Source organism: Mustela putorius, unplaced genomic scaffold, assembly GCF_011764305.1.
Source record: "Mustela putorius furo isolate JIRA1106 unplaced genomic scaffold, ASM1176430v1.1 tig00000487_pilon_pilon_pilon, whole genome shotgun sequence".
Taxonomy (NCBI): Eukaryota; Metazoa; Chordata; class Mammalia; order Carnivora; family Mustelidae; genus Mustela; species Mustela putorius.
Genome location: NW_025421399.1, coordinates 6,680,825 through 6,704,533, shown reverse-complemented (window position 1 = coordinate 6,704,533; position 23,709 = coordinate 6,680,825). Strand labels below are relative to the sequence as shown.

The following is a 23,709-nucleotide window of genomic DNA, read 5'->3' as shown; positions in this document are numbered from 1 at the left end:
AGCCGTGTAACACGATGTCAGGTAGTATTACTGTTCTTAAAAATAAAATAAGGGGCTGGGGAGGCCATGCTTTTAGAATGAAGTGGTCAGGAAGGTCTTTCTGAGGAAACCTTAGAGCTGAGTCCTGCCATTGTTTTTACTACAACAAATTTTGGGGAGTAACAGTTGTCTTGGGGGCCTTGGAATTCAGTGAGGCATCTTTGCAGAGATTTTGACCGACTAATCTGAAGCATCTTTTGAGGAGTTGGGACTTTGGTATCAGTGACCTTTTGAGAGAGTGACTGGCCTTATTCTGATTGGTATCCTCTTTTTTTTTCTTACTGTCAGTTTTCCTGTGGCAGGAATAGGAGGAGAGCAAGTTGCCTCTGGCTGTCGTGCTGGTGGTTCAAAGCAGACCAAGCATCTCCCTACTCTTGGGTTGCCTTTGAACTTGACCACTGAACCTCGCTTTCTGATGTTATGCGTGCCCAGCAGTCTTTAAAACGCACGAACTGACCCTCCACTTGTCGCTCCATGAGGTCTGACAACCTGAATGCTTTCCCTGAAAGGGTCCCCACATCCAGAGGCCAGCTGACCTGAGCGTGGCCGAGTCCCAAACGCAGGGGCCTGGGTACAGACTGAAGGGTTACAGCTATTGGCCTAAGGCTTTAACCCCCCCTCTCCTCAGTGTATTTTTTAAGCACTGAATCACATCACTTCTCGGCCTTTTGGCTAAGATCAAGTGTAAGCACTGAATCATAAAATTATAAAACAACCTTTTTGGAAATAGTATATACTTCTGCCAGCGATGCTGCCTTTGTTCACACCTGGGGCCTGTTAGCCTCATGCTTACTTAAGCCTGTACTCAGTCGTCCCGGGATACTTTAATAACCAGTATTTGCATCGGGCTGCGATGGACAGAGCCAGGGCCATACCCCTGCCCTTAATCATCACAACATCCTGTAGTTACTGCTGCCCCTTTACAGACCAGGAAACTGACCACACCTGTCAAGGCAGGAAGGGCACTAGTCACATAGGGAGAAGCCCGTATAAAGGCTTGTGTGGAACTCCTTTCATCCCCACACAGATGCCACGGGGTAGAGTTTATTTTTCTCATTCTGTAGATTAGAAAACTGAAGCGCAAAAACATTGTGTAACTAGCCCGAGGTCACGCAGCTGGCGAGGGAGTCACCCAGGTGGGGTTTGCAAAAGCACGTTCTCACTCCCCTCCGGGCGCCTGCCTCACCTGGCTGAGGCCCCCTGGCCCTTGCTCCCTTCTTCCCTTTGTAACTCCTGCTCTGCCCCCGCTTCAGTGTCACCTCAGCCACTTTGCCTGGTACCTGAACCTGGGTCAGGCAGGCCGGGCTGTGCCAAGCCGAGCAGTGCTTCTGAGATCCCTGGGGGCTCACAGGTGTTACACATTTGTGGGTGAAGAGCTTTATACACACACATTTATGTACATACATACACTTACATATGTGTCTGTGTGTGTGGAGATGCAGTGGAAAATTAAACTCTACATTCTTACATTTCTAAAATTGTGTAAATCAGTATAGGTGCTAGTTTGTGTTTTTTCCTCATTTATCATTATTTCATTTGCGTATCGCCCGACTTCTGTACATACTTGCTATGTGTTGTTGTTGTTTCAAGATTTTATGTATTTATTTGAGAAAGAGCATGAACAGGGGGAGGGGCAGAGGGAGAAGCAGACTCCCTGCTGAGCAGGGACGACCCCTCCACCCCCACAACTTGAGGCTCAGTCCCAGGATCCCGGGATCATGACCTGACCTGAAGGCAGACACTTAACTGACTGAGCCACCCAGGCAGCCCCATACTTACTATTTGTAAGGACTATGTAATATTTCCCATTAACACAGTTAGGATCCTTGGTTGTCCATTTGAGTTGTTAAGCTCTGGGGCCTGACAAGGAATGGACCTGATAGCATTTCTTCTTCAGGAAGACAAGTTCTGAGTTTGGCTTAAGAAAAAATAAATGGTTTTTGAAAAATTGCTCTGTAAGTTAGAGACACTTATTCACTATAGTTTCAGTGGATTTTATTTGGAAACGTGTAGTAGACATTTGATGAAAAACAAATATTTGGTTTTTCCAGATTGGAGTTTACATTTGGATCCCAATGTTATAAGCAATCATAACTAAAACTTTTAAAAACTTTCCTTGGGTGTGATTTACATATCTAACCAGACAAAACCCTTTTCAGAAGCTAAAGCAGAGAGGATTGAATTGACAAAACTTTTTAAAAATTAAGATTATCTCGGGGTGCCTGGGTGGCTCAGTGGGTTAAGCTCGATGGAGCCCCATGACAGACTCCCTTCTCAGTGGGGAGTCTGCTTGTCCCTCTGCCCTTTCCTCGACTCACTCTTTCTCCCAAATCAATAAAATCTTCAAAAAAAAAATAAATAAAATAAAGAAAGTAGTTACAGCTTAGAATTTTTTTAAAAATTAAGATTATCTTGAGGCAAAGGATGAAATTGACAGGTGATCACAGAAAACACCTTCTGAAATAAATATCCCAGCGTTCGACTTCTACAGCAGAGGATTAACATCAAGGAAATAGCTGCTTCTTCCTTTTCCCCTGTGGTGTTGGGCATCACTGAAGGGAGTTGCCCGGACCCATTTGCTTTGCATTTCTGCCCTTAACTGGCAATGATGACTTAGGCAAGTCTCTCAACTTCTCTATCTCCTATTCCTCATTTGAAATGAAAACGCCGTTCGTGCCTCTTAGAGCCAGAAGTGAAATGAGGAGTGTCTTGATGTATCCAGGACTTATATCTTCAATCATAATTTTTCCCTGTAACTCAGAACTTCAGATGAATTGGTGCCTGCCAAGTGAGCTGCCCGGGAAATGCCAAGATTCCCCGCACCCCACCCCAACCCTGTTCCTCATTTTAGGAAACAGTTCTTTTTCCTGCTTCAATTTGAGGTTTCTTCTTTGCTGCCTGGTTTAAATTAGGGTCCTAAAAGTTGAAGAAAAGTGTGTGTGTTTGTGTGTGTGTGTGTGTAGAATAGTAGATGGCATTAAATTTCTCTTGAAAGATGTTCTAAAAAAGTTGAATGTAGGCAGATATATGCAATGGTTTTATTGCATATGTTACTTGCACAGTATTGTTAGAAGTTCATGACTTTGAACTTCGACTTTGAACAAAGAAAATACTTTGTTGGGACGCCTTGGTTGCTCAGTGGGTTAAGCCTCTGCCTTTGGCTCAGGTCATGATCTCGGGGTCCTGGGATCGAGCCCCACATCAGGATCTCCACTCAGCGGGGAGCCTGCTTCTCCCTCTCTCTCTTTGCCCACTTGTGATCTCTGTCTGTCAAATGAATAAATAACATCTTAAATAGGGAATGAGAAAGAATGTCATTCAGCAAATTCTCTCTCTACTGTTTGTTTGCTTTCTTAATTTTTATTTTTTAAGTATTTATTTTAGAGAGGGAGAGAGCACGTGTGCATGTGCAGGAGTGGGAGGAGGGGCAGAGAGAGAGAGAGGGAGTGGATCCTCAAGCAGACTCCCCACTGAGTGCAAAAACCGACCCAAGGCTCAATCTCAGGACCCTGAGATCATGACCTGAGCTGAAATCAAGAGTGGGATGCCTAACGGAGCCACCCAGGTGCCCCTTGTTTGCCATTATTTGTGAGGAACCGTTAGTCTCTCTTCCTGGTGGTTGTGTAATAGTATCAGTTAGTGAATCAGAACTTCCAGCACCTTTCTTTTTTTGTTTTTGTTTTTTTTTTTTTTAAAGATTTTATTTATTTATTTGACAGAGAGAAATCACAAGTAGATGGAGAGGCAGGCAGAGAGAGAGAGAGGGAGGCAGGCTCTCCGCTGAGCAGAGAGCCCGATGCGGGACTCGATCCCAGGACCCCGAGATCATGACCTGAGCTGAAGGCAGCGGCTTAACCCACTGAGCCACCCAGGCGCCCTTCCAGCACCTTTCTAACATCCACCCTTGGAGGCCACCAAATGTCAGACTCTTAAGATGTCCCAAACTGAACCTACTATGTCCTCCTTAAACTGATCCTTCTCTTATCCCCAGACTTGGTAAATGGGATTGCTGACCACTGTCTTGTAAGCCTAAAGCTTAAGGCTTGTCCTTAAAAGCACCTTCTTTCTCATTCCCTATCCTCCCCTTCAAGTCCCTCACATGTCATCTTCTCTCTCTCAGTCCCCTTCTTTCATCTTCACAGTCACCTCCCTTGTCCGGGCTATTGTCACCTCTCGCCTAAATGTAAGAGTGTAACTGATCATTCTGAGTCCCTTCTTGTCCCTTTCCAGTATGCTTCCACACTGTACCCAGAGTAAGCTTTCAGAATGTCTATCTGATCACCGTCATGCTGCCTCTAGACCACAAACAATAATCCTTCAGTTGTTCCTCATTGCTTTTGGGATAAAAACCAGTTCCTCAATGTGGCCTTCAATGTCCTGCATGACCTGTTCCTTGCCCACCTCTCCAGTCTCATGCTGTGTACGCTACACCTACATTCAAGGGTTCTCCTTTGGATTCCTCCATTAAGCTGTGCTCCTGCCTCAGGTCCCTTACTCATGCCATTCTGCCTGGGGACCGCCCACACTACCATCCCAGCCAGCTCTGCCTCATCCTTGAAATGTCAGCCCAATTCTACTTGTTCTAGGGACCCTTCCATGACTGAGCCTCAAACTGATGGGGTCTCCCCTCTGGCTGTACTCTCTTGGCACCCTTCGTGTTCCTTCGTAGCCCTTGCATTGACTATTTGATGGTCTCTACCCCCTGTCCTCTAAGCTCCCTGAGGGCTGCTCCAGTACTGTGCTGCTATGACATTGTAAGGCAGGAGGCAGGTGGCAAGCACTGAATGCTAAAACGTGTCTCTGCTCTCAGAGCTTTAGTTCCACATGTCCAACTAGAAAGGTTTGGCTGAGATTAAAATGTCTGTGCAAATAGACCTGCACCAGTGCGTAAACTGTGAAATCAAGAGAGCCTTAGATCTACTATCAACGCCAAATGCTTGTTTTGGATACATAATAAATGGAGAGGAAAATGAATATGTCTTTAGGTGCTGTTTTTGAAGTCAGTTTCTGAATGGTCACACCTTTACACATTTTGGATGAACATTTCGTGGAGTGGTCACGTAGGGAAAACCTGTGGTAGCGACTGCCTGTGATGGCTAGTATAAAAGGGAAGGCAGAGACATCAGTAAAGTCACCAGGTAATCAATAACATGGGTGGACCATTTGCTACATACAGCCGTCGCCTCTGATGCCACCTTCCACTGTCTCTGTGAAGTCCCAGCTAATTGTGACCATCTTCCCTAGGATGCAAATACGTTCCACTAGCACACAAGAAGAAATGTGCCACATTTTTAGGGTTTTCTTAAGATTTTTGTGCATGCAATAGAACATTTACTTATGTACAGCAATAAAGTGTGTGTGTGGGGGGGGGTAGAACATGTAGTCCCTAGGGCTGATACCGGCCTGCTGGATTTCTTTTTGCTGTAAGTTGTGATCTACTATAAGAAAGTCTTCCCAATGTGGAACGTAGTTCCCTAATAGGTTGATTACTATCCCAAGCAGGCTTTGAGGGGCCTGGAAGAGTAGAGAGAAGAATAAAGCATTTTATAGCCTGTCCTATGAATTACTGGGACTTTTTAAGAAGTACTTTTCATTGCTTCACTGAGTTATACTCAGGGTCCACCCTGGAATTGATGCTCCCTCCTGGACAGATAGTGTGAAGGTCTTTGTCGTTCAGCAGTGAGCTTGGCATACAGCCCGTGCTCAGTAAATGTGGAGTGGTTGGAAGCTTTTCTTGAAGCACAGACCACTGGTAGAGAGCTTCTGTTGCCCATGGATCCATTTGCCTTTGGAAATACATGAACGAGGCAGTTAATAGGGGTGTAGAGCATGGCCTTGGAGGGTGAGCCCCAAGCTAGTCGGTAGTTTTCTGTTGCCTTGGTAAGTTGCCCAGAACATTCCTCTTTTTTCCCCATCTGCAAAATGTGGGAATAATACTAGCTCCCTACCTCACTGAGTCACTAGTCTTGGGTGAGATCTTGTTGGTAAGGCCCCGAGGCCTGGCGCGTGTAGAAGTTAATTATCAGAATCCCTCTGCTACATCCTCCCACGCCCAGATCGTGTCTCCCTTGGATCTCTGTGGGCCTTGGCCCTCCTTTCCTCCGGGAAATAATTCCTGCTGCTTTAGGTGACTGGGTGTGTATGCTCAGGACGTGAATGGTGTTCTTTACCATGGACATTTAAATGGCTCTCAAAGCTTTTGGAGGAAAAAACCCCTTGTATGATGACCGTAATACATTGTTTTAAATAAAAATAACTGCCAAACAGAGTCTTTTGAGAACAAGTAATAATATTTCCTTGATATACTTTACTCCGTCCTGTCCACGGGGAGAGAGCATCGTGGTTAATTATAACATTTCTGTGCCATTGGTGCCCATAACTTCACTGAAGTTCATGAAGTGCTGTCCCATTTATCCTTTCTCCCAGCAATTTGAGGAGTGGGTTTTCACCATCATGACCCTCATTTGACAGCTCAGAAACTACAGTCCCAGCGAGGCTGCTCCCGAGCCAGAGCTCTTCCCAGTTAGCCTCAGCTGTCCCCCGCTATGCCTTTGGGTATTGAGTTATCTCTGTGGGATTTTATGGTATCCTTAATTACACTTCGGTAGCCAGAAAATTCTGCTCCTGTTTTGGCATTTTCCTTTGGCGGAGAGTCCTCTCTGAGGACCCACATGAGCTGGAAGACAAAAGCCAACAACAGACTCAGCATCGTCACCTGGAAAGGGCAGGACACTGCTGTTAGGCAGTTGCTGGACCTATGAACAGAAGAACATCAAGATCACAACTTTATACCGTTCACCCCTTTGAGATGTCAGATGGAGGCCCAGTACAGCCGTCAGGTTTAGACTGCCTCCCAAATTAGATGAGGCAGTTTGGTTCTAGGCTGTGTACTCGTGTTTTTCTGGTGATGAAATGCTCCTTGTGTGTGTTTTCCCTGATTCGCCAAGAAACAGCTTTTTCTCTTGTTACTTTGTGCATCAAGTTTGTGTATTTCACTTACCCTTCATTTCTGCCTTCTCTCCTGCTTTGGGCCCTTAGACAGTGATGAAACAGACCTTCACAATGGGCAGCTGTGGAGGCCCTGGCTGGGGTCAACTCTGTACCTGGGGTCTGGATTTGCGGGGGGATAGGCTAAGCCCCAGGAGATGAGGCCACAGTTTCAGGGGCAAACAGTGCAGTCAGTTATATCAAAGGTCAAGAGCAGAATTCAGTCCAGTCGTGTCCTGTGCCCATGGAAGCAGGGATCCACCTCTCATTCTCCATCTGAAAGATCTGAAGTAGTTCACTGATTAACCTTGATGGAGGTAGGCCTGCCCCTGCCTTTCTAATGTAGGCACAGAGCCAGGTCACCTCTTACAAAGGAGTTGTTGCCTCTAAGGTAGTGTCTTCTAACGTAGATGTAGACTGGGTTAACTAGTTACTGGTGCTGAGGAACAGCTGATAATGTGCCTGCAGCTGAGTTCCTGGGGATTTCATGATTTCATCACCCTTTCGTGTGTGTGTGTGTGTGTGTGTGTGTGTGTGTGTGTAAGTTAGTAAGTGAGTGAGTATACTGCGTTCCTGATATTCCAAGGTGATTTAGACTGGTGAGTCTTTTTTTAAATTTTTTTAATTAATTAATTAATTTATTTATTTGACAGAGAGAGAGAGAGAGATCACAAGTAGGCAGAGAGGCAGGCAGAGAGAGAGAGAGAGAGAGAGAGAGGAAAGCTCTCTGCTGAGCAGAGAGCCTGATGCGGGACTCGATCCCAGGACCCTGGGATCGTGACCTGAGCCGAAGCAGCGGCTTAACCCACTGAGCCACCCAGGCGCCCCATAGACCGGTGAGTCTTAATTCCATGGCAGGTATTGGGGCAAATGTGTGCACATACATAGGCTGTGATTACTGGGAAATTGTTTCAAATTCTTTGTCTTCTAATCCCCCCTTCTCAGTTATTACATGTCTTGAGATGGGGAGGGGTGGCTGTGTCATTGGCATAAATACATTCCCTAGGATTTTCTGGCACACCTCCGCTCTACCCAGTCCCCAAATGCACTTGCCCACTTACCCTTTGGTTACGAGGGACAGGAAGGTGCTCAGAGCTGGGTGGTAAGAGCCCACCACAGTGTGCTGGGTGGGGCCGATCTAGGCTGGTGGTTCCAACCTGACATCTGCAAAGGAGCCCATGGGAGGCAGGGAGCCATTTTCAGTATTTCAAAAGGCTTCAGACAAGCTATGCATTTACCCGGGACAAGGACACAAAAGCTACCCAAATCATCAAGTTTCTTTTCTTCTGTTTGGAATTGCCAAGTCTGTGTGGTTTCATGCTGATTCCAAGTGCTGATTGGCTGTGAGTTACATAAGAACTTTTGAGACAGGATTGGTCTGACTCTGGATATTGTTATTAGAGCTGGTATCAGGTCTCTTTCCCCAAACTGAATGTTCTTACTGCCTTTAGAATGGAGTTGACCTTGACTATCAAAGTTAAGCAACTGATTCTTTCTTGCTTACTTAGCAATGTTTATCATCCTTATACCTATGGCAGTGATTTGATTTCATAATGTTATTTAAAACCCTTTATAGGGCGCTTGGGTAGCTCAGTCAGTTAAGCATCTGCCCTCAGCTCAGGTCATGATCCCAGAGTCCTGGGATCAAATCTGTGTTGGGCTCCCTGCTCAGTGGGGCATCTGCTTCTCCCTCTCTCTCTGTCCCTTCCCCTGCTCGTGTGCACATATGCGCTCTCTCTCTCTCTCATGTGTGCGTGCATACACACACACGTGCTGTATCTCTCTCTCAAATAAATAAAAAATTAAAACCCTTTATAAGTATGGATTATTGGTTAAAATTTGGATCAGCATTGAAATGCAAAAGCAGTATATAGTATTAGCCCAATTACTACTAAACATCGTTTGTTAGAATCTTGGCCACAAATATGTGGCTAAAGTGCAGAAGGGACAGAAAAAAATGTTGGTAGGACTGCATATGTCATTCAGTGTCTTTATTTTATTTTATGTATTTTTTAAAAAAGATTTATTTTAGAGAGAGAGAGGATGCACGCACACACAAGTGTGGGGAGGGGAGAGGGAGAGCGAATCTCCTGGCGACTCTGCTGAGTGAAGTGCCTGATGCTGGGCTTGATCCCATGACCCTGAGACCACGATCCTGAACCGAAATCAAGAGTCGGAAGCCCAAATGACTGAGCCACCCAAGGTGCGCCTGGTGCCTTCATTTTAAAAGCGATCCTTTTAACCAGCTCTACAGTAAAAGCAAAAAAGACAACTCACAGTAAAGCATCAACTATTAACCTTTTGTCTCTGTAGCCTCCTAGGATCCTGTTGGCTGCACTTTCTTTTTTTTCCATGCACACCCTCCCAAGTTCTACTTTTTCATGTTGTGCTGTAATGTATAGACTTTTCCATATTTCTGCTTTGCCCCTATGTTTGTAATTCTTAATGGTCACAGCTGCCTGAACTAAAGCTGAAGTCAGCCAGGTGGGACAGTCTAGTTCAGGTGGTTAGAGAGGCTGGGGACAAGCTGTTTGATCCTTGAGAACGTGGTTGGGTGGGGTCAGCTCTGGCCCCATGGGCACGGATAAAAAGATGTGCTCGTGCGTGCTGCGGATAATAATAATTATAATTTCCATGTGCTAAATCATTTTCCCAGCAGCCCTTCTGAGGTGGGCACTGTTATCTCTGTTTTATTTGAATAATGAGGAGAAAGAGGCCTTTTGTGATAATTTGTCCAGAGTCACACGCTGGTCAGCAGTGCAGCTGGGGTCGGAGGCTGGGGCAGTGTAACACCAGCGTTTAAACTGGTAACCGGGTTTCTCGGACTTCAGAAGACTTCCCACCTTCTATCTTCCACCTTCATGCTCCCCGCAAACATATCTGTTACCTGCATTAAAGTCACAGAGGCTTGATACTAGAATAAGCCGGAGCAAATGCTTCAGGTGAGCCCAAGCCCCAGGAAACCCCCCTCGGCATCAGAGCTTTGTTTGTCCTCCTTGGGGCAGAGTGGGGCAAACAGCCAGGCCACAGTCAGGCTTTTCTTTCACTCCATCCTGTAGTCGGCCTTGGAGTTTCTCAAACTTGATTGGGCACAACAATGACCGCACAAGGTCACCTGAAGTGTTTGTACTGTACTTTGTAGGGTAATCTTGGCTCTTGGTAGATTTTTGCCCTGACCTTAGAACTTAATTGCCACTGATGAGTGGCCACCAGATTCCTAGTTAGAAGTTATCTATGTGCCCTGCTCTGTCCTCTGGACAAATTAAAAACGTTCCCATGTTCTCCCTTATGCCTTTTCCATGTCAATGCTTAGAAGTCATCGAAGCAGTTCTTTCGCTGCCTGGAGGGGCCAGAGAGGAGGTGTTTCCTCTGACTGTCGCCTGGCCCCTATGTGTCTGGGACTGGCGGTCCAATTCCTCTATTTTTCCAGGGTCTATTGAAGTTTTACACAGGAGTTAAAACAGATTCATGTCCTTGAGCTGGATTGGAGATTGGACTCCAGAAGTCCAGTTGGAACAGGTGGGTGAGAAGTGTCTGGGTTTACACCCTGGGTTTCTGGTTTCCTATTCTCTAGAACTATCTTTTTCTGGAGTGTGTACAGGGGGGTCCTAGTTCTAGGGTCCTGACATTATCTGAATTCAGAATGTGATTTTGTTTTGAGTTATGTTCTGTGTGGTCAAAAAGGTACATTTGTAGCACGGTGGCATTGTGGACTGCGTAAATTTTGTGGGCTTAGGAACCTCTTTCCCATGTATTTTCCTTCAGGATAAATGGATTTTAAATTTCACACAGTTGACTTACCGATGAACTTTTGAGACTCAGCCCGCTCTTGGGTGAGAACTCACTTACTATGATTACTTGTATGGCATAAATGTTGTAGAAGGTCAGCTGACAGGCCAGAGTTGTCTAGGAGGAAGGCCTGGGGCTCAGTTCAAGCATCACTAGCTTCATGGAGGACATTGCACTTGACGAGGCAGAGACAAGAGGGGAAGGCACTTGAAATACAGGGAGCTGCCTGAATGAAGGTGGGAAGGAGGATGGTTCTCACACGAGCCAGTGGCTCATCAGACCCCACCAGAATGTTGGGAACACATTGGAGAGTAACTGAAAATAAGGTTGAGTAGATAGAAGGGACCGGGTTATGTTGGACCCTTAAAGCCAAAGAGATTAGATGAGACACAAGATAGGTCTTTGAGCAGAAGAGGGACATAATGAGAGCAGTGTTTAAAGAAGGCTAGCTGGGGCGCCTGGGTGGCTCAGTTGGTTAAGCCACTGCCTTTGGCTCAGGTCATGATCCTAGAGTCCCAGGGTCGAGTCCCACATCGGGCTCCCTGCTCAGAGGGGAGTCTGCTTCTCCTACCGACCCCTCTCCTCTCATGCTCTCTCTCTCTCTCAAATAAATAAAAAAATCTTAAAAAAAAAAAAAAAAGAAGAAGAAGAAAAAGAAGGCTAGCTGGGTTGCAGAATGCCATGTGGGCTGGATTCTGGGGACGAGGGATGAAACCAGAAAGAAACGTTGAGGTATGAGATGATGAAAGAACTCCATCAACAGGACTCGGGGAACAAAAGAGGCTTAGAGGATAAAGAAGAGGAGAACATTGGAGATGAAGCACTGGGGTTGGAGCCTTGGTGGTTGGAAGATCAGGGGTCCCTTGATGGATGAGAGGGAGTTAGTGTGGGGTCAGGTTGGGTGGGCAGGAATGAGGGGACAGATGGGTCCATTTGGTTTAGAATTAGGCCTCTTTAGACCTAGATAGGATCTCTGTGTGGGTGTAGATTAGAGAGGAACAGCTAGAATTTCTAGCCAAGGAATGGATTCGTGTATGTAGTTGGGTATGGGAGACAAGATGGCAACTCCTACCATGTTCCCAGTGAATTAGGGGCAAGGCCATCTGCTTAGAGGGAGAAAAGAGGGAGAGAAAATGGGAGGCCTGGATGAGAGACAAGGCCTGATATCATACCAGTGGGGGATCTGACCAGGAAATCAGTGAGCTAATTCAGGAATTTCCTGGAAACAGCAATGTCCTAGCCCAGGTCTGCATGCTGTAGTCACCTCTGTAGCTGGGATCTGGAGCATCCCCCACCCCGCTCTCTCCCCCCACACCCTCCCTACCCAGGATGAAGATCCCTAGCAGTGGGAAGGACTTGTAGGCATGGGGGTGGGGATGTCTTGCAGGCGATAGATAGCGGTGTTAATGATTTAGACGGGGTAGTACAGATGGTGGTTTGATCTGACAATACAGATGGTGGTTTCGTCTTAAAAACTCGGCCAGCCTTTCTCTTACCTTGCTCTCTTCCCCCATTTAAAAAAAAAAAAGCCAGGCAGAGTAGGAGGGGGATCATTTTTTGTGAGAGGGTATGGAATGTGTCCTGTAAGGATAGATGGGAACCTGGAGGAGGTATTGTTTGAATCCACAAGAGGGTGAAGCCTTCTGTCGCCACAGCACACGTGAGCACTGATTTTCTGTCTGCATCTCATTCTTCGTAGACTCGGCAGACTCTCCACCTAGGACCAGAAGAAGTGAGGGATGTTTCCACAGCTGGGCTAAGCAAGACAAGATCTAGAAGTATTTGTTAATCTGAGATGAATTGTTTCAATATTATTAGAAAAATATTTTGACTTAATTGCCTTAGGCACGTTAATGATTTCAAGCGTACTCTCATCCTTTTGCTTGACTTGGGCAATTGCCAAGAGTTTCTCTGGGCAAAATGAAAATGTTGGAACTCTAAGTAGGTTCTGTTCCATGAACATTGAATCATAGAACCATAGACGTACAGAATCTAGAGCTTTCTGGAAAGCTTTCTCGAAGACGAGGAGGGTCCCCTCAGTTTATAGTGAAGCAACCCAGGGTCAGGGAGGTGAAGTGGAGTAGCGCCACCACTGTCACTTGAGGGTCTTGGTCCCCCTCGGAGTTCCTGGCCCTGCCGCCTCATGGCTTCACTCGGTATGAATTTTCAGAGGCTGATTCTACTACCAGCTGAACAATTATCAAAATCTCACACTTGGGTAGAACTGTTGGGCTCGGTCTTATCACTGGGCTGCCGCCAGCTCCAGTCCTTCCCTGTTACATCCACAATGGTGGTTGCGTGGGATGGGGGGATTTTACCTGATGGGGCCTATAGGCAAGTAGTCCTCCTCAGAGGGAACTGCAGTCTGGCCATTTGGCCATCCAGGACTGTGTCTCTACCAGGAACATAGTACCTCGTGACCTTGCAGGTCTTGAACATGGCCTTGGGTTTCTTGTCTTCTTCCCTTTTCTCATGGTCTGTCCTTCACAGAATGTACTCTCGACACTCTCTGAGTCTTTGTGGTCAGCCTGTGAAATCTATAAGAGCCAGCTCTCCACTTTCTTCAAGTTACCTTCTCTTACTTTCACCTGTCTCTTCCTTTCTCTCTCTCTCTCTGAGATTTTTTCCATTTCTGAGGAATTGATCTGAAATACTTTCCTCACATGGAAAAGCTGAGCCATCCTTTGATATGAATGGATTCAGATATGTGAACTAGGTTTTCTAGTTTACAAATATGATTTGGAGGGGAAAAAATCCAATACTTTACTGTTTATTTTGACTAGAAAATATGGAGGAATGATTGTTCCTGACAGTCTGTTTTACTAAAGTTAAGAGTGTGATCCTTGTGTGGGCACCAGAGAACAATACGCATGTTACGTTTACTATTGTCATCGTTTTCTGCAGCGATTTCGGAGACTGATGTTCTTAAGCTGATGGAATGGGGAATACTTTCTTGGGAAGTGTAAAACCCAGAAACTGCAAATAAGAGATTGAGAGAGTCAACACCTCAAAATCCAAAACTTTGTATATTTCAAAATTAAAAGGCAGGCCAGAGACGGGAAGTGATAATTTGCAATAGACAGTAGACAAAGTGGTAACTGTCCACGACTCATAAAGTAAATTAGAAAAACCCTTGAGCAAGAATGATGAATGACCAGTTGACAGAAGAAGGAAAACAGATGGGGAAAAGCTTGAAATGATTATCAAAGCATTGAGATGCCTTTTTACCATTGATCAGTTGGACGATAATTAAAAATAATGTTCGGTCTTGACCAAAATTCAGGGTGGATACTTTATATGCTGCTGGTAGGAGAGTAAATTAGCAAATCGGGCAAATTTGCAAGACAGTTCCAGAATTGTCAATATGCACTTCCTTTGACCCATCAGTTCCACTTCTAGAAATGTATCCTACAGATAGGCATGCCCTGGACACAAGATTTATCTTTTCAAGATAGCATTGTTTCTAATAGTGGAAATTTTTAAAAACCTCAAATTTCTATCAAAGCAATGAGTAATTGGATGATAGTGTATCTATATTACGTAAAGAAAATGTGTGTGTGTGTGTGTGTATACCTATCAATTCACTATATAGGCGTTCGAAAAAGTTCAAGAAATAGTGAGGGTTGCCTGGATGGCTCAGTAACTTACACATCTGCCTTCGGCTCAGGTCATGATCTTGGGGTCCTGGGATGGAGCTCCGAATCGGCCTCCCTGACCTGCGGGGAGGCTGCTTCTCCCTTTCCTTCTGCCTACCCCCCACCCAACTCTCTGTCTCAAATAAATAAATGAAATCTTAAAAAATAGTAGGTGAAAAACAAACTGCAAAGCAGTATGTGTAATATGATCTCATTTAAGACTAAGAAACAGCTTTATGTGTTTGTGTGTATTTATAAATACAAAAGGACAGGGAGGAAGGGTACTTTTTTTTTTTTTTTTTTAAGCAAAGATACATTCCAAGCAGTTGATTTGAGGGGAGCAGTTTTGGAAGGTTTTTACAATGAGTTTGAAACTGGTTTTTGTTGTTGTTGTTTGTATTTTTTTAACTGGAGTGCAAATGTATAGATGCTATGTAACCCTATATTTTCACTTCTAAAACCTCATTTATTGAGGAAATAATCAGAGACAGTCAAAGGTTGCATATAGGATCATAATGCATTGTAGAGTTGTTTGTGATAGCAACAAATTCCAAGTAGTATCTTGTGTTGAAACAGTTATGTTATGGAATAGTCAATTTTAGGTAACTATTTAAAATCATGTGTAGAAGAATCTCTTGTTGACTTGAGGAAATACTTAAAAGCACAGTTAACATCTAGGGAATGCTTGCTTTGTACCAAAGACCATGCTCAGTGCTTTATATAAATTGTTCTATTTAATCTGAAGTCTTTTACCATTCCCATTTTACAGATGGAGAAACAGAGGGTTGGCTAGTGTAAATAACTCGCCTGAGGGTCAGACTCCTCCCAGGCTGGTGGAACTGAAGCCAAAGGCCTCACTGATACCCATATGCTAGATCACTTCACTGTGTAATCTTGTGTATAAAAACATTGCAGGCATTCATATGGTGTGACTCATTTTATAAAAATGAATCTTTCTGTGCCTTAGTTTTCTTTTGGGTAACTTATGGGAGATGGGCTAGTGCAATTTTATATTCCAAAGATCATGATTTCATTTTAAAGATTGACATCCATTTACATGTAATTTTTTTTCCAGATTATGAAAATATTTGGAAATACTTAGATCTAGAAAATAAAAATTACTGATAAGCTCAACTGACAGTGCTGCCCGCCTCCCTCTGGTTTTGGCTGGTGTATGTGTAGAATGAACCTTACTATTTTTTTAAGATTTATTTAATTTATTTATTAGAGCACATGCAAGCAGAGGGAGGAACAGAGGGAGAGGGACAAGCTTAGGCTCCATCTTACAGCCTTGAGATCATGACCTGAGCTGAAATCAAGAGTCGGACGCCTAACCGACTAAGCCACCCAGGTGTCCCTGGAAAGAACATTATTGAGGAATGTACTGCAAAATTAGTTTCTAAAAAGTTCTTACCAATTTTGTTCCAACCATTAGTGCAATAGTGGGTTTATATCAATGTGCCCTTGACAACATCATACATTATATTTTAATGATGGGATGTTGGCATTTGATGACCCAGATTGTTTCACTGATTTGTTTCCCAGCTGATATTTTTAGTAAGTTGAACTTTTTTTGTTTGTGTATTGGCCTTTTGAACTTTTGGGTGAATTGCCTGTTTATGTTATCTATTGATGATGTATCAGGAATTATCTATTGATGATACCTGCCTAAACTTGATCATTTAAGACTTAAGAAAGACTATCAGGAAGTCCTTATAAGGGGAAGTTTCAATCTCAGGTAGAATGCATTTTTCTTACAAGGATGAATTGGTGGTCTATGGTTAAAACGTGATTTCTTAACCACTTGGGATTTATTTGACTTTAAAATTTAAGAAATGAGGAGCGCTTGGGTGGCTCAGTCGGTTAAGCATCTGCTTTTGGCTCAGGTTATGATCCTGGGTTCCTGGGATCGAGCCCCTTGGCCGGCTCCCTGCTCAGTGGGGAGTCTGCTTCTCCCTCTGCCTCTGCCCCCTCCCTGCTCCTGCTCTCTCTTGCTCTCATGCTCTCTCAAATAAATAAAATCTTAAAAAAAAATAAAATAATAAAAATAAAATTTAAGGAATGATTGGTGAAAGGTACACGGCATTTCTTTGTACTACTTTTGCAACTTACTGCAAGCCTCTGATTATTTCAAAATAAAGTTTTAAAAAGTTCAGGTTATGGTAAAAGTCAGGGTCCCTCCTGTTAGTACTTGTTGAAGGCCTTGATCATTCTGACTGGTAGAGCTGGTGGGTGTGGAAGGCAGCAACATTTGACAACAGATCCAACGCCAAACAAGGGCAAGGAACATTGCCTTTTTTGTTTTTTGTTTTTTGTAACTTGAAAATAATTTCAAAATTTAAAATGGTTGCAAAAATAAAAACTGAATAAGGAGCACTATGTACTCTTTCCCAGATGTGCCTTTTGTTAACATTTGACCCCATGAACATCAGCAGTTGAAACAGCTGAACCATGTTTATGTGGTGACCACAGCCACTAACCACTCTTCTTCTTACCCTCCTTCCAGATTTCTAACACTGGTCTCCTGGGTTCCAGGCAGGAACTCACCTGAGCAAAAGCATCTACACCCAGTTTTCAGATATCTTAAGAACCTACAGGGGTTCTGTTTCCTAAGATTTAAATATAAATCCAAACACTTTAAAAGCTTTGAACAGTTGGTTCCCTGCCCCTCAACTCGGATGTTAACCTTCCTCCCCTGCCCCCTAGCAGAGCCCCTCAGCTGTAGCTGACCCAGCTGTTTAGCTGCTTCTTGTTTCCGACTTGTTCCCATCTCAGGGGCTAAGGTTTCACATCTGCAATTTTCTTTTCATGTCTAGGCCATAGACCTGATTTTTCTGCTTAAAAAAAAAATTCATTTCCAGACTTCTTTACTTGATTAGCACCAACTGATCTGGGCCTACCTGTTCTAAGTTTCTGTTTTACTTGAGTGTCTTTTTGCTTTCACGTAGATGTCCTACACGATTCCATCTGTTGGCTCCTTGAGTTCCCCTCTGTGGATAGCAGCGGTGTTATCCTCTTTCCGCCTCCATAGGCCTCATGTGGTTGTGCTGGAGGCATCACCTGGTTTTGAAGGAGTTCTTATGAACTGAACTTGGATTCCATTATCGGAACTAGCTAGCAGTCTATAAAGCAAAATCCTAACTGTGTCGCTGCATTTGAACACCTTTTTCCTCCCAGGTGGGCCTTCTCTGTGGCAGGTGAAAAGGTCCAGGCATTGGCGAAGAGGGTGACCACAGTAAGCCTGTGGTCGAGGCGCAGGACCCTGCTGGGTTGGAAGAGACTTTGGGGTGTGCGTCTTAGAACCTGAAAATTAATGGGAAAGGCGTTCTCAGTTTCTGACAGTCAGAGTGCCTTGGGAAGGCTCCCTGTGCTGAAAGTACTTTCTTTCCTCTTTCATTTCTTTTTTTAGATGAAACTTAAGGCCAGAGCTAGTTCATTATCTATAATGTCAATATTGATTTTTGTTTGCGAGGTGGAGTATTAACAGATTAGAATGGCTGGCCATTCTCAGCTGCTTCATTGAATTTCAATGAATCAAGAGACAGCTATTCGGGTGCACTTGAAATTTTTAGACTAAGTCAGACCTTCCTGTGATGGTTGGTTTGACCAGATTCAGCTGTTTTCTCTACACCATCAAGGCAGAAAAATAGTCTTAAGGCCTCTTCCCTACTTTTTATAAAACCAAATCCTATTTTTAAAAAAGCACAGATAAGGGGTATTAAGCCATCCTCCGCCACACAATGCAGCTTGCCTCTTTTCCCCTTCCAGGAGAAGTTTTTGAATTAAAAGTATTGACTGACACAGCCCAGGCTAGCAGACGGTACTCACACATCATACGTCCAAGTGCAGGCTTGTTCAGAGGCAGCAAATACCCAACAGGCTGAATCTTACAAAGACAAAGCATTTTAATAATGATCTTGAAGGATTAGTGATGCTTCTGAAAAATGAGGCATATTCCAGACAGGCTTGCCTCCTAAGATCTGCTCTATTACTGTGCCCATGTTATCTGGAGACTAGCTGAGTTTTTAATCAAAATTGTTCTTTTTGGGACCCCTGGGTGTCTCAGTCGGTTAAGCGTCTGCCTTCAGCTCAAGTTATGATCCCAGAGTCTGGGGATTGAGCCCCACATTGGGCTCCCTGCTTCTCCCTCTCCCTCTGCTGATCCCCTTGCTTGTGCTCTCTCTCTCTCTCTCTCTCAAAAAAATAAATAAAATCTTTTAAAAAATTGTTTTCTTCCTTGCTTCCCTCCTCCTCTTTTTCCCTCCTCCAGTGCTTTCTCTAATCTAGTATATGATTTAGAAATTAATAGTAATGATAATAATAATGGTCACATCATTTTTTAAAAAGACTTATTATTTTAGAGAGAGAGAGTGTGTGTGTGTATGTGTGCGTGTGCGCATGTGAATGGGGGCAGGGACACAGGGAGAGAGAGAGAGAGAATCCCAAGCAGACTCCTTACTGACCTTGGGGCCTGATGGGGCTCAGTCTCAGGAGCCTGAGATCATGATCTGAGCCGAAATCCAGAGTTGGACTCTCAACTGACTGAGCCACCCAGGCACCCCTCACTATTTGTTTTAATGTGGAAGGACCAAGTAGATGAATTGCTGGTCAGTGAGTGACCTGGAAGGAACTGTGTTCTCTTTTTATGGCCCTGTAGGATGCCAGGATTAAATTGTTTCAAAGACAGCTAGAAGTAAGAAGGACAATTTTTATTAGAAAATTAGCTCCCCGCCCCGAAAAGAAAATCACCAGAATTCAGGAAGGTTATTACATCTGAGTTAATAAATGCCAACATTGAGTCTTGAAATAGCTTTTCATTTTTCATTATATAGTCTGATTTATTGTTGATTGGTTTTTCATGGCCTAATTAATGCTGATAACCTTTTTGAGTGACTAGAAATAAAATAAATTTCATGGATGTTTCATATCCTAACCTTGACTGTACTGTTTGAGAGCCTCCTGGACTTCACGACAGGGAGGGCAGTTGGCTCCTGGCTTCCTGTTTAAGGTCTTTGTTTTTTATGAGTTCAGGTTAGATGGGAGCTGAGCCATTGATTTATTCCTTGTTTTAGACTGGATAGAATCGAATCCAGCATAAATGCTAGGGAAAGAAGCCCTCCTTTGAAGCTTTCTCAGTCTTATTTATTCATTTTTTTTTTTTTAAATTTATTTGACAGACAGAGATCTACAAGTAGGCAGAGAGGCAGGCAGAGAGAGAGGAAGGAAAGCAGGCTCCTCTGCTGAGCAGGGAGCCAGATGCCAGGCTCGATCCCAGGACCCTGGGATCATGACCTGAGCCGAAAGCAGAGGCTTTAACCCACTGAGCCACCCAGGCGCCCCTTATTTATTTAGAGAGTGAGTACAAGCCCGTGCCTAAGGAGGGGGAGAGGCAGACAGAGAGGGAGAGAGAATCTTAAGCAGGCTCCTCTCTCTCAGTGCGGGCGGAGCCCTATCTGGGGTTCGATCTCACAACCCTGAGATCATGAACTGAGCCAAAATCAAGTGTCAGATGCTTAATGGTCTGAGGCACCCAGACGCCCCTTATTTATTTATAGAGAGAGGAGGCTTTCTCAGTCTTAATGAGAACAGTGACCATCTTTACAAGGCATAGGAACTTTAAAGGAGAATTTCAGTCAGGATCTTAGGAAAGACAGGTCAAGCAGAACAGTTTGAAATGTCCTTTTTCCCTGAAACATACCCAACCAAGGCTAAGGTTCAGGGAGCATTGGGTTCCAAATAGCTGTTTTTTGTTTTTTTGTTTTTTTTTTTTTTTACTTCCCAGAAGTATGGGAGCATAAATACAATTGCATTTGTTACCTTAGAATGTAACCACATGGTAAAAGCTGAAGAACAGTATGAACTTTATGAGTAGAATTGTTTTCATTGGCATGATAAGGAGTTCCAAGTATTTTAGTATTTCATTGTAAAGTTTTGAATGAATATTTTTAAAAATATTTTTTAGTTTGAATTTATGCCAAAACATACACAGCGTAAAATTTACTGTCTTCACTGTTTTTGGGTGAATGATGTTAAGTATATCCCCCTTGTTATGCAAGCAAGCTCCAGAACTTTTTTATCATACGAAACTGAAAACCTGTACCCACTAAACAGCAACTCCCCATTTCCCTCTCCCCCAGCCCCCAGTAACTGCCATTCTGTGTTCTTTTTATTGGAATTTGTCTACTCGAGGTACCTCAGGTAAGTGGAATCATTCGGTGTTTGTCTTTCTGTGACTGGTGTACTTTGCTTAGTGTGATGTCCTCAAAGTTCTCAGAGCCTAAGGGGGCCTGTTGGTCTGTCGTTCACTTGCTGCTGAGTGGATGTAGCCTTCTTGGGTTCTAGTTCATTGTGGTAAGTTCTTCAGTTAGTGCTCTACCTCGGTCAGCCCGGAACTTCGATTTCTGCTCAGGAGATCGTGAAAATGAAAGCTCCAGTTTGCCAGGAATCATCCAGTGCTCTAAGGGCTTCTCCAGAGCTCTTCTCTGGGTTCCCGTGGGCCTTAGCCTCAGCCTGGTTTTTCCTTTCCCAATTGTTAAAGCTTGAGTGCTTCTAGAAGATTCTTTTTTCTTTTTAATAGCAAATTCAGTGTTAATTGTTTGCAGCAGAATGGTGAGCCTGATGATAGGCCTTGCCTTCCTAGACACCAGACCTCTAGCTTCAGTTTCAATGTTGCCTCTGCTACCCCCCTCCATTCTGGGGCTGGATGTGGTTAATCTTTAGCCCCATTTTGCTCACAACCAAATCAGACTTTTGTTCAGACTCACCTCTGGCAGGAAATCCTCCTCTTTGGCAACATGAGCTAGAGGCCCTCCCCTCGTAGGACTCAGGAGTCAGGGTCAGAGCCCAGAGTCCTGTGATCTGCTGATGGCTTTGGATGAAGGAGACCTGTTGGGAAAGAAATTTCCTTTCTGGCCTTATACTTTCTGAGGGCTTGATAAGGTTGTCTCCTTTTCTGGAGCCCGGTTATAATTGAGTTGAAGTAGCGGGCAGGAGCTAGTTATTTTTTAAGATCCTGGATTGTCAGGTGGATGATGAGATGACTTTTAATTTTTCTGCACAGCTGGTCACAGGCTGGTGGCTGCAAACTGAGCTTTTAGCTCCTGGGAGAGCTGTCCCTAAACGTCGGTGAAGGAGCGCAGAGGGCGGGTACCAAGTCCAAGACAAAGCAGTCATAAAGAACGTGTGTGACATGCCCGAGGAGGCAGCCTGCTTGGTGAAAAGGGCATCAGGACATCAGTGTCAAAAAGCCGTGTCTAACTTCCCCCTTCTGAGTCAGTGCCATGGCCTTGGACAAACCACGTTATCTTCCTGGGCAGCAGTCAGGTGCTCTTTTCTCTTGACCTTGGTCGTCCTGCAGGGCTGTGACTGAGAGGGTCTGTTTTGCAGGCCCCAGCAGCCAGCCATTGGGAGGACCGAGCGGAGGCAGTGACCACTTGAAGGGTTGTCCGGAACCCAAACCATTGTCTCTGATTCCATGACATTCCATTACCCAGCAATGTTGGTCCTAGAAGCAGCTTTTCTTCGGTCTCATCTCCTCATTTTTCAGATGAGCAAACAGGGCCCCAAGATTTTCTTGTGTTTAAACAGTAGTAGTGCTGCTGTGGCCTCACAGGGCTTGTTTTATCCATATTTTATCAGGTGAAACTGAAAAGAACTGATCAAATACAAACATAAAAATAAGCATTGAAAAAACCCACAAATTGGGCGCCTGGGTGGCTCAGTGGGTTAAGCCGCTGCCTTTGGCTCAGGTCATGATCTCAGGGTCCTGAGATCGAGTCCCGCATCGGGCTCTCTGCTCCGCAGGGAGCCTGCTTCCCTCTCTCTCTCTCTCTCTCTGCCTGCCTCTCTGCCTACTTGTGATCTCTCTCTCTGTCAAATAAATAAATAAAATCTTTAAAAAAAAAAAGAAAAGAAAAAGAAAAAACCCACAAACTGGTGAAATAGAGCCAAGGCTTTGGTCAGCAGGGATGTGGGAGAGTTTACATTGGGTCCCTGAGGCTACCACCTGAGCCTTGGAGAAAGACACTGGGGGGTAAGCCAGATTGCCCGCCCTTAGTGGGCTTCCTGGCAGCCAGCTCTGCATGGGGTCTAGCTTGGGCCCTATTGGCTGACACAGGCCGTGAGATAGTCTGATCAGAGATGAGCAGAGGTGCTTTCAAGTCGCAAGTCAGGGGACCTGACCGTGTGGAGGAGGACTGGGCAAGTAGGCCCCTGGGGGTGGCCCTTCCTGGGCAGGTGCTTGCTCATGGTACCACAGGCTCCTGGATACACTGTTCTCTCCCTTTGGCTGCTGCCTGGCCCTGACTTTGCCCGCGGATTCCCAGGCATCCTCGACTACACTAAGGCCTCTCTCCACTCTTGCCTTGCTCCCAGAGGACTGACTCACACTGTTCAGCACCCAAGTTAGGCTCTGTCTTTACCCCTGTGCCCACAGTCATTTTAACATGTAGCCATTGCTGCCAAGGATGCAGACTCCGAGCAGCAGAGCCTTACAGGTCATCCTTTATGTTATTAAAGCAATTTAAAGATTTTATTTATTTATTTGAGAGAGAGAGAGAGAATGAGCAGGAGGAGGAGAGGGAGAGAGAATTTCAAGCAGACCCTTCACTGAGTGGGGAGCCCAACAGAGAGTTCGATCTCACGACCCTGAGATCACAACCTGAGTCGAAGTGTAGGATGCTTAACCGATTGAGCCACCTAGGTGCCCCATTATTAAAGCAATTTCAGTGAAGCTTATCTTTCAGTCTACTGAGAATTATCAAGTATCAAACTTTTCAAATTACCTCTATAATTTTCTTCTTAAATTACTGTTATAAAACTAGGTGACAGTTAAATGAGAAGAAAACGTGTGTTGGGCTTGGTATTTTTCTCCTTACTAAGCTTACAAACCTGTTGGTTTAAAGATAACTGGAGAGGATTGTTCTGGACCTGAGGCATGTGTTTTCAACTTGCCATCAGCTCCTGGATTTAAATTGCTTTCTCTGTCCATAAAGATCATTTTCTTTTCCTGAATCTGTTGGGGATAGGAGAACCTGAGGGTCGTGGTAAGCATGGACAAAACTCGGTTGGAAAGTTTCTACGAATGTAATTTCTCTTAAGCATTGATGCTAAAAATGTGTAGTTTCAGATGTGTCCATGTTGCGACCGTGCTCTTGAATGGCCGTTCTTGTCATCATTAGGGTATTTTCTGTTCTCATGACACAGGATCACTGCCCCCCAACACCCCCCACCATGGATTTACTTTTTCTCTCGTTGGTAG

At 44.5% G+C, this 23,709-nt stretch overlaps 1 protein-coding gene and 1 pseudogene across 4 annotated transcripts in view; both read left to right on the top strand.

Annotated features, from left to right (window-relative positions):
* TEX2 (testis expressed 2) overlaps positions 1–23,709 on the top strand; it is a 106,117-nt gene that overhangs the window by 19,627 nt on the left and 62,781 nt on the right. The gene's annotated exons all lie outside the window — the stretch shown is intronic.
* LOC123392305 lies at positions 692–865 on the top strand (annotated as a pseudogene).